The sequence below is a fragment of the Leucoraja erinacea genome, chromosome 11 (assembly GCF_028641065.1).
Source record: "Leucoraja erinacea ecotype New England chromosome 11, Leri_hhj_1, whole genome shotgun sequence".
NCBI classification, from domain to species: domain Eukaryota; kingdom Metazoa; phylum Chordata; class Chondrichthyes; order Rajiformes; family Rajidae; genus Leucoraja; species Leucoraja erinaceus.
This window is the reverse complement of record NC_073387.1, coordinates 7,349,776-7,361,427: the sequence shown is the minus strand read 5'-3', so window position 1 is coordinate 7,361,427 and position 11,652 is coordinate 7,349,776.

Sequence of the window (11,652 nt, the reverse complement as noted above, 5' to 3'; positions counted from 1 at the left end):
CTCCACTGCCTTGTGGCTATTACCTTGTTCAGGAAAGGTGAAGACTGGATCCAGCAGAATACATGGAGGAGACCACCATTTGGCGGTCCAACGGGTAGGAAGGTGGACCAGGCAAAGTGTCGTGGAGCGCAATTAGGGCACAATGTTCATGGAGAACACTGGTGGCCATCCACTGCATCCTGACCTATCGCCAGCCGTCTTGTCTATGTCTTGCCATCTGGATCCAGATAGGCCGGGACGAGAGAGTGAGGCTGACGATTTGTGCAACTCTCCCTCACTTGAATCCAAGTCAAGCGCAAGTCATGACTTCAGGACCCGTCCCGCCCAACTGGGTGAAGCAAGATCACCACAGGAGCACGTGCAGCTGAGAAGGAGCGCACCGCAGAAGCTCAGAGGAAACGCGCCGTGCACAAGGCTCGAGCCACTTCAACTTCTACTGCAGCACCCACCCAACTGTGTCCCATATGCAGGTGAGCCTACCGGGCCTGGATCGGTCTCGCCAATCACCTCCGGACCCACAAACAAAAACACTGAAGACATGGTCTTCTTCGACTACGAAGGACGAACATCAACAACAAGTACATTGAGACAGTATACAGAGTCACTGGTTTGGCACCAATTTCCAGTCCCAGTTGTTGTAAGTCAGCCTTCTCTGTCTATGTCTCTCTGTCTCTGTCTCTGTCTCTGTCTGTCTCTGTCTCTGTCTCTGTCTCTGTCTCTGTCTCTCTGTTTGTCTTTGTCTTTGTCTCTGTCTGTCTGTCTGTCTGTCTGTCTGTCTGTCTCTCTCTCTCTCTCTCTCTCTTTTTTTTTTTTTTTTTTTTTTTTTTCTTTTTCAAAGACTTTATTCAACACATCAAATACTACAACAGATCAAGTCATACACAAAACGGACTTACATTATATCGTGTCATTATAGTACAACATTACAATCATTATTCACAATACTCTCAACCCCACGCGGTGACCAGCGCCCACGGAATACCTCCAAAGTCCCCGTGAGCACCGCATGTTCCCTCTCCAGGGACACACACTCTCTCTCTCTCTCTCTCTCTCTCTCTCTCTCTCTCTCTCTCTCTCTCTCTCTCTCTCTCTCTCTCTCTCTCTCTCTCTCTCTCTCTCTCTCTCTCTCTCTCTCTCTCTCTCTCTCTCTCTCTCTCTCTCTCTCTCTCTCTCTCTCTCTCTCTCTCTCTCTCTCTCTCTCTCTCTCTCTCTCTCTCTCTCTCTCTCTCTCTCTCTCTCTCTCTCTCTCTCTCTCTCTCTCTCTAACATTTTCATGAATCTATTAGCCATATGGATCTATAAACATCACAGCCACCTCAGCAAACCAGGCTTCACAATTGCAAAGGTATATTTGACATTCAATTCACTTATCTAACTGAGAGCTAACTGAACACTTGCATTTATATCAGATTCCTCCATCATAGTCATAGAGTGACTCATAGTCATAGAGTTGCTCTATGATGGAGGAATCTGATATAAATGCAATTGATACAAATGCAAGTGTGTGAGCAAGCTGCCCCTTTGGCCCAACTTGCTCACACCAGCCAACACGTCCCATCTACACTAGTCCCACCTGCCCACATTTGGTCCATATCCCTCCAAACCATGTACTTGTCTAACTGTTTCTTAAGTGTTGGGATAGTCCCTGCCTCAACTACCTCCCTTGGCAGCTTGTTCCATACACCCACCACCATGTGTGTGAAAATATCACCTCTGTGATTCTTATTAAATCTTTTTCTCCTCACCGTAAAACTATGTCCTCTGGTCTTCGATTCACCTACTGGGCAAGAGACTCCGCGCATCATCTGCCATTAGAATACTTAGCTTGTCTAAAGTAAGACCATCTCCATTAAAACAACGGAAAGAGTAAACAGATGTGGGCACATGAATGAGTTGAGAGAGTGAAAGTGCGGACTGCTAAAAGCGAGAAGATGAAAGTGCAGGTCATTATTGAGTACCAATGGGAGTTGATGGAAGAAGGAGGTTGATTAGTGGGAATGGAATTGGGGAAGAGACTGGGGGCTCATGTAAGAGAGAGTGAAAGAGGATTAGTGGTGGACTGGGAGGCTAAAGAATGGGACCCAGAGAGGGATTGAAGGAATGTTTATCGGAAAAAAGTAAGAGTGTATTAGGATCAGACAGGAAAGGGGGCTCAGATTGAAGGAAATAATGTCAGAGAGAAACCAGTAGAATAGAAATTAGGAGGAGGAGAAAGGACATTGAAGAGAAGGTACCCCAAAGAGTTTTAACACATGGTCAATGAGAATATGCAGGTCAACTACTAAGAAAATCAAAGTTATTCAAAGAAGTGGAGTTATTGTTGAAATTCGCCATTAATCATATTGTGAAGTGGAGCAAGTTTGACTGGGCGGAAAGGGTTGTTCCTTGTATATTTCCAAGATTGGGCAAAACGGTGTAAGATTTGGTAGTTACATTTCGAACCTTAACTCATCTTGGCCTAGGTTGGAGATGTATTTGCATCTGTGCTCATGGTCCTTTGGTGTTGATTTCACCTCGTTGACATTGGTAGTCAAATGGCCTAACATAAACATGTCTTATGAAATGACCTTACATGTCCTGTCCTGAAACAATACTAGAACAAAGCACCATATATTATGTAAAGATTAAAATCTTCAGAAGGTTTTATTTCTTGGTGTGATGATGACCAAATGGGTGAAAGAATGATGGGCCTGTCCCACTTAGGTGACTTTTTAGGCGTCTGCAGGAGACTGTGCAGTCGCCACATGGTCGCCACATGTTCGCGGGGTGGTTGCCGGGGAGTCGCCTTTATAGTCGTGAGGAGTTCCCACATTCTGGGAACTAATCGCGGCCTCATTATGGTCACCGTGAATTTCTCAACATGTTGAAAAATTAGCGGCGACTAGAATGAAGCCGCCATGGAGAGTAGCGAGAATTCTCAAGCCGTAGGTGGGTCGCCAGGAGGTCCTAATGGGTTGCCAGGAGGTTGAAGGTTCTCGGAGGTTCTCATAGGTTGTAGCCGGTGCTGACTGGTGAATTTCATTGGCTCATTGGGAAATAAAAGGTAAGCAGTAGTTTTCAGAACCAAAGATAACCGACCGGTAATGTTAAATGTCCGCCGAGTTTCACAGCCGTGTATCTCTGGCTTATTAAAAGTCTCCACTCTCTCCGCTCCTTTCCCCCCCCTCTGCCCCCCTCTCCCCACCCTTTTAAATGACTTACCGTACACTGTGCATTAGCCATCTTAATTACAGCCCCAACCTTTTTGTTCATTGCAGTGTGTGTGTTCCATATAACCATATAACCATATAACAATTACAGCACAGAAACAGGCCATCTCGGCCCTTCTAGTCCATGCCAAACACTTATTCTCCCCTAGTCCCATCTACCTGCACTCACACCATAACCCTCCATTCCTTTCCCGTCCATATACCTATCCAATTTATTTTTAAATGATAAAATCGAACCTGCCTCCACCACTTCCACTGGAAGCCCATTCCACACAGCTACCACTCTCTGAGTAAAGAAGTTCCCCCTCATGTTACCCCTAAACTTCTGTCCCTTAATTCTCAAGTCATGTCCTCTTGTTTGAATCTTCCCTACTCTCAATGGGAAAAGCTTATCCACATCAACTCTGTCTATCCCTCTGATCATTTTAAAGACCTCTATCAAGTCCCCCCTTAACCTTCTGCGCTCCAAAGAATAAAGTCCTAATTTGTTCAACCTTGGCTTTGCACCGTGGGAATTTTTTACACAGCGCTCCCCCCGCTTGCCCTGACCTCCGCCTACATGACGGGCTGGTGAAGGAAGCTCCAACTGGCTGTGCCTGCTGCTGAAGCTCTGGGCCAGTCTCCGGTAGGAAAGGTCACGCCAATCCAGTTGGTAGGCCGCAAGGCGGGGGCGATGATGCGACACGGATTCTCCGGTTCCACCAACACTCCAAAGACTTAAAGGTTTGTAGGTTAATTGGCCAGTAAAGATTATAACTTGTTCCTAGTGTGTTGGATAGTGCTAGTCTACTGGGATCGCTGGTCAGCATGGACTCAGTGGACTGTTGATCATAACACAGCACACAAGATATGACACAGGGGAAATCCCTCCGGTGGAGACCTGTGGGAACTGTCCAAAGGTACCTATTTCCTCCCAAGCGTGCTACATTTACCACAGTTCTCACCTCAAATTACTCATAGATCATGACACCAAAATGTAATTTTCTGACAGAAATTGATCTAATTTGCATTTGAATGTGTAAATGTACAGCTTCATCAATTTCCAAGGATACCTGGTCCATAAAATTTCTACGACTCATCGAAATGTTGGTTCGGCACGGAAGTCTGGAAATTGTTCTCACTTCAAATTAACCCTTGTTCTACCTTTCTGAACATGTTAAAATACCTTCCCTGACAACAATGCTACACAGTTCCTGCAAATTCCTAAGAACAGCAAACAGTTATCTCCTCAAGATTTGCTTTCAGACTTGGAACATTGAGTTTTCACACGCACAAGATATTTGGTTTATTATTGTCATGTGTACCGAGATACAATGAGACAATCTGTTTATGCCGGAATCAGTCAAATCAAATCATACCTGAGTGCAATCAAATTTTGCACAACTACAATGGTAATGCAAAGAGAAAACCACCAGAGTGCATTAATGACATTACACCATTATTCCGTTACTGATACAGAGAAAATGAAGAAAGCAAAAATGCAAGGACTGCAAATGAGATAGGTTGGCAGGTCAGGACTACACCTTTAGCTAATGAGAGGACCATTCAGTAGTCTGATAACAGCAGGGAAGAAGCTGCTCCTGAATCTAGTGCTGCGTTCTTTCAAGCTTTTTATATCTTCTGCCCGATAGTAGAGGGGAGATGAGGGAAAAACAAGGTATTTGATCATGTTGACTGCTTTCCTGAGACAGCACAAAGTGTAGATGGAGCCAATGGTGATGGAGGGGGGAAGCTGGTTTACAACTATCTGTGCGGTCTTCGGCAGAGCTGTTGCTAAATCAAGTTGCAATGCACCCAATAGGATGCTTTCTACAATGTACCTGCAGAAGTAGGTAAGAGTCATAGAAGATATGCCAAACTTCCTTAAGCCCCTGTCCCACTTTCACGACCTAATTGGCGACCTGTGCCGAGTTTGCCCTTGACTCATAACCGCAGCATGGTTGCCATGAGGTCGTAGGAGGTCTTCGTAACTCTTCCTCATGCTCATGAGTGGGCTCCGCGTACTCGTGGCCTCAAATAGGTTGCGGCGTTTTTTCCAGCCTGATAAAAAATATCCACGAGTAAAAAAAAGGTTGGAATGGAAAAAAATTGATACTTTTTACACGTAAGTAGGTCGTAGTAGGTCGTGATGGTAGTCGTAGGTAGTCGTAGGTCGGTAACTGGCCTGAGAAAAAAAATGCAAACATGACATCATTTTATGATGTGATCATTTCCCACTCGTAGCTAGTCGTAGTTGGTCTTAGGTGTGGAAGACTGAGGTCGAGGGGGTTCGTAGGAGGTCGTAGACAGTGTCGTAGGAGGTTGTAGACATAGTTGTAGGTCATAGACATAGTCATAGGAGGTCGTAGACATAGTCGTACGAGGTTGTAGGAGGTCTTTTAAGGGCATGTCCCACTTTCACGACCTAATTCACAAACTTTTTTACTCACGGACATTTTTCATCATGTTAGAAAAACGTCCCAACCTACTTGATGCCACGAGTACCTACTACTAGCATCACGACCTACCTGTGAACTCCTACAACCTCGTGACAACAATGCTGCGAGTATGAGTCAAGGGCAAACTCGACCAAGGTTGTGAATTAGGTTGTGAAAGTGGGACAGGCCTTCAATCAACACGACCTTGACATTTTTTTCAACTCGTCTAGGGTCTTCTAAACTCGTGGATTAACTCGTCCAAGTGGGACAGGCCCTTTAGTCTTCTGAGGCAGTAAAGGCATTAATGTGCTTTCTTGACCGCAGGTTCAATATAGTCATGATAAATTGTCCGTGATATTGACATCTAGGAACTTGAAGCAACAGACAATAGGCAATAGGTGCAGGAGTAGGCCATTCAGCCCTTCGAGTTTGAACATTGCCACTTTAGCACCATTGAACTGATTGGGACATGTACACAACCTTGTTTCTGGTAGTTAGTAATTAACTATGTTCATCTTTCCAACGGGGATCATGACAGAAGCCTCCTCGTGGCGATCCCAGGAAACAACGACACGATGCACTCTGTGACGTGTCGGGCGACCAATTCTGTCAACATGCTGGACGATGAAAGAAGCCAACAGCGAGCTATACGTCGTCTGACACACGAGCGAACGCGATCTTTCCAACATTGAGAGACAGGCTGTTGGCTTGACACCAAGTTATTAAGCTTTCTATCTCCTTCCTGTACTGTATCTTGTCATTGTTCGGCATCTGACCCACTACGGTGGTATCATCTACAAACTTGTAATTGAGCAAAATTTGACTGCTCTGTCATGAGTGTACAGGAGTATGTAAACGGGCTGAGAACACTTTCTCGCAGGGCACTGATGCTGAGAATTGCTGTGGAGGATACCATATCGTCTTTCCCTCGCTGTTATAGTCGGGATCAGGAGAGACATGTTGCCCATCGAGTTTCAGGTCCAAAATAGCAAGGCTGATTTTGGTCTTTTGCAGTCAATCTGTACTTCAGTGGAATTGATTTACCACCAGTTCCTGTGATATGATATGCCATTTTGTCACTCGTACAGTGATTATGAAAGCTGCTCGTACTCAGTGCATCAGGAAGAAGGGAGATGGGGCAATAGGTGCACAAATCATGCCCATAACAAAATACAGAGGAAGTCCGTGTGGGCGGTGTAAAATAGCAAGGCGTGGGAAGCAGCTATTCCTGAGTCTTTCCTGGATTTGAGTCACATAGCTTCCAGAGGGCACTTCGAACAGTCCAAACGAATTTTGCGTTGCTAAGGCCGGGAGGTGTAGATGTCCATCAGTGATCCTCTGGCTTGATCCCAAGCCTCGATCCCAATGTAGCTTTTAATCTGATTGACAATATGCCAGATCTGCAGTTTGGGGTCAAATCTGACCAGCAAAGTTCCTCCAAGGTGGAAAGGGTAAGGAATAATCATTTAAATCATATAAGGTACACAAAATTGTTGGAGAAACTCAGCAGGTGCAGCAGCATCTATGGAGCGAAGGAAATAGGCGACGTTTTGGTCCGAAACCCTTCTTCAGACTGATGGGGGGTGGGGGGGAGAAGGAAGGAAAAAGGGAGGAGGAGGAGCCCGAGGGTGGGGGGATGGGAGGAGACAGCTCGAGGGTTAAGGAAGGGGAGGAGACAGCAAGGGCTAGCAAAATTGGGAGAATTCAACGTTCATGCCATCAGGACGCAAGCTGCCCAGGCGGAATATGAGGTGCTGTTCCTCCAATTTCCGGTGTTGCTCACTCTGGCAATGGAGGAGACCCAGGACAGAGAGGTCGGATTGAGAATGGGAGGGGGAGTTGAAGTGCTGAGCCACCGGGAGTTCAGGTAGGTTATTGCGGACTGAGCGGAGGTGTTCGGCGAAATGATCGCCCAACCTCCACTTAGTCTCCCCGATGTAAATCGGCTGACATCTAGAGCAGCGGATGCAGTAGATGAGGTTGGAGGAGATACAGGTGAACCTTTGTCGCACCTGGAACAACTGCTTGGGACCTTGAATGGAGTCGAGGGGGGAGGTGAAGGGACAGGTGTTGCATTTCTTGCGGTTGCAACGGAAAGTGCCCGGGGAGGGGGTGGTACGGGAGAGAAGGGAAGAATTGACAAGGGAGTTGCGGAGGGAGCGGTCTTTGCGGAAGGCAGACATAGGGGGAGATGGGAAGATGTGGCGAGTGGTGGGGTCACGTTGAAGGTGGCGGAAATGGCGGAGGATTATGTGTTGTATTTGCCGGCTGGTGGGTTGAAAGGTGAGGACCAGGGGGACAAATTCACAAATTAAATTATATAACCATGTTTCAGGTTAAAGGCTCAACATCAGTTCTGAAACATTCACTCTGCTTCGCCAAGGAAGCAGCTGAGTGCTGGCATCACTTTCTACTTTATGTCATATTTCCAATATCTGCTGATGTTTTGACTTTCAATGTATGCAAAACCATTGACCAGTCAAAACAAGAAACATTGTAAGATGCTCTATAAATACATTACATAGAAGGAGAGAAAATATAATGAGTCAGTCATGTTACTTAGAAAAACAGCAGTCTGAGGTTGAAGCCAGCAGACATATCGTATTCATAATAAATACATTGCTTCTATTTTTTCGGAGACGATGGTAATATAGACATTGACGTTAATGAGGAAGAGCGAGGTAAATGTCAAATTCTCATAATCCAACTGATGGTTGTCCAGAACTCCTTACGGTGTGGCATCTGGCTCACTCATTCATCTGGATTGTGAGTGAGCAGGTGGTCCAGAGTGCGACTGACACATAGAAACATAGAAACATAAAAAATAGGTGCAGGAGGAGGCCATTCGGCCCTTCGAGCCAGCACCGCCATTTATTGTGATCATGGCTGATCGTCCCCAATCAATAACCCGTGCCTGCCTTCTCCCCATATCCCTTGATTCCACTAGCCCCTGGAGCTCTATCTAACTCTCTCTTAAATCCATCCAGTGATTTGGCCTCCTCTGCCCTCTGTGACAGGGAATTCCACAAATTCACAACTCTCTGAGTGAAAAAGTTTTTTTTCTCACCAAAGTCTTAAATGGCCTCTCCTTTATTCTAAGGCTGTGGCCCCTGGTTCTGGACTCGCCCAACATTGGGAACACTTTTCCTACATCTAGCTTGTCCAGTCCTTTTATAATTTTATATGTTTCTATAAGATTCCCCCTCATCCTTCTGAATTCCAGTGAATAGAAGCCTAGTCTTTTCAATCTTTCCTCATATGACAGTCCCGCCATCCCAGGGATAAATCTTGTGAACCTACAGTGCACTGCCTCAATCACAAGGATGTCCTTCCTCCAATTAGGAGACCTAAACTGTACACAATACTCCAGATGTGGTTTTACCAGAGCCCTATACAACTGCAGAAGAACCTCTTTACTCCTGCCAGGATCTGGACAAATGAATGGGGCCATTGCAACTAGACTTAGGGGTGAAGCCCGGAACATCAGAAGTCAGGAGCAGTTTGCTGGAACATTAATTATACTACTACATTGCATGCCACTAAATTAAAATAGCAATATATGTTGGTATCAATAGAAGTAGAGTTATCGTCTTAACCTTAATATACAGAAATTGTTATAAAATCGTTCTGGATTCTCCTTAATCCTATCTCCCAATGCTATCTCAAGCCCCAAATGTTGCCCTGCTGATTTTCTTTTGTAAGTGTGCTCCTCAATCCCATCTTCTCCTCAAAGGATAGATATTCCCAGCTGCCCATCCCTGGCCAATGCCTCCTTCTTTATCCTAACCGAAGCCTCAATTTCTCTTGTCATCCATGCTTCTGTACTCCTATTTGCCTTGCCCTTCACTCTACCAACAACATGCATGCCTTAAGCTTTACACTTTCTAGATGTCCCTTTGCCTGGAAACAGCCTACTCCAGTCAACTTTCATACGTACCTCTTGAAAACCATTAAAGTCGGCCTTGTCCCAATTGAGAACTGTGGTCAGGGTCTCAATCCGAAACATCACCCATTCCTTCTATCCAATGATGCTGCCTGTCCCGTCGAGTTACTCCAGCATTTTGTGTCTATCTTTTATGGATTTTAGCAAGGTCGTTGATATGGTTCTACATGTTTGTCTAATTGGGAAGATTAGATATCATGGGATCCAGGGAGAGCTGAGAAACTGAGTACAGAATTAACTTCATGTTAGGAAACAATGGGTGTATGGTATGGATGTTTTTCGGACTGGAGTCCTGTGACTAGTGGTGTGCCTCACAAATCAATGTTGCGCCCTTTGTTGTTTATGGTTTATATCAAAGGTCTGGATAAGAATTTACAAGGCATGATTAATCAGTTTACAGATGACACAAAAATTGATGGTGATGATGGTTTTCAAGAATTACAACGTTATTTTGATCAGCTGGGCAAATGGGACGAAGAATGGATTGTGGAGTTTAATACAATTTTTTTTTAATTTGTTTTTAATTTAATTCTGGTGTGAGGTGTTGGATGCATTTTGAGAAGTCAAATCTGAGCAAGATTTTCACAGTGAGTGACAGGACCCTGGGGAACGTTGTTGGACAGATATATGGCTCCAGTTTCCGCCAACATCCCAAAGATGTGTGGGTTGGTGGGTTAATTGGTATGTGTGGATTATAAATATGAGTGAGTAGCAGAATCTGGACAGAGTTGATGAGCAGGTACACAAAATTGCTGGAGAAACTCAGCGGGTGCAGCAGCATCTATGGAGCGAATGAAATAGGCGATGTTTCGTGCCGAAACGTCGCCTATTTCCTTCGCTCCATAGATGCTGCTGCACCCACTGAGTTTCTCCAGCAATTTTGTGTACCTTCAATCTGCCAGCATCTGCAGTTCCTTCTTGAAAACAGAGTTGATGAGCATCTGCGTAAACGTGTTTTTGATAGTCAAAATGAACTTGGTGGCCTAAGGTTTTATTTTTGTTCTCTGTGTCATTATGACTCTACGAGAATAAAGCTGGGATGTGATACCCGGGTGGAAACTTATTTTAAAGAACTTCCACCTTGAGATTCCCTGGATTGCTATTAATTGAACTTTTGTTGTTTCTGTTTGTCTGCAATGAGTTCTCTGCAAGATTGGGGTGGAAGATTGCAACCTTCACGTGGTCCTCCCTGTTTCAACAAATACAATCAACCTAGCGTGCACAATCAAATAAGATCAAATAGAACAAGTTGTCCGACAACTTTAGGCTGTGCACGCCATACGCAAGAAGCAGAAGAAGAAGAAGACGTTCTCTACAGATGGTCACAAAATGCTAGAGTAACTCAGCGGGACAAACAGTTTCTCTGGAGAGAAGGAATGGGTGACATTTCTGGTCGAGACTGTCCGAAGAAGGGTCTAGACCCGAAACTTCACCCATTCCTTCTCTCCAGAGATGCTGCCTGTCCTGCTGAGTTAGTCCAGCATTTTATGTCTACCTTCGGTTTAAACCAGCATTTGCAGTTCCTTCCTAAACAATCAGTTCTCTGCAGTGGGATGTTTGTTTACATATTAATGTGAGTCGTTGGTGTCTGTGCCCATTCTAACAACCCCTCATTTTGACCCTTTTACTCCTCCGGACCAACAAAGTCAAATGGCACCCAATGTCATAGAGATGTAATGCTGAGGCACTATAAGGTGCTGGTCAGGCTGCATGTGGAGTACCGTGAGCAAATTTGGATCCCATATCTGCAGAAGGATGTATTGGCTCGAGATATGGTCCAGAGGAGGTTAGCATATGATGAGCATTTGACAGCACTGGGCCTCTACTCGCTGGAGTTTAGAAAGTTGAGGGGAGGACCTCATTGAAACTTACAGAATAATGAAAGGCATAGAGTGGATGTTTCCACTGGTGGGTGAGTCTAGGACCAGTGATCATAGCCTCAGAATTAAAGGGCGCTCTTTTAGAAAGGAGGTGAGGAGGAACTTCTTTAGTCGGAGGGTAGTTAAACTGTGGAACTCATTGCCACAAAGGACTGTGGACACTGTCGGGATATTTTGAAAGCAGAGATAGACAAATTCTTGAT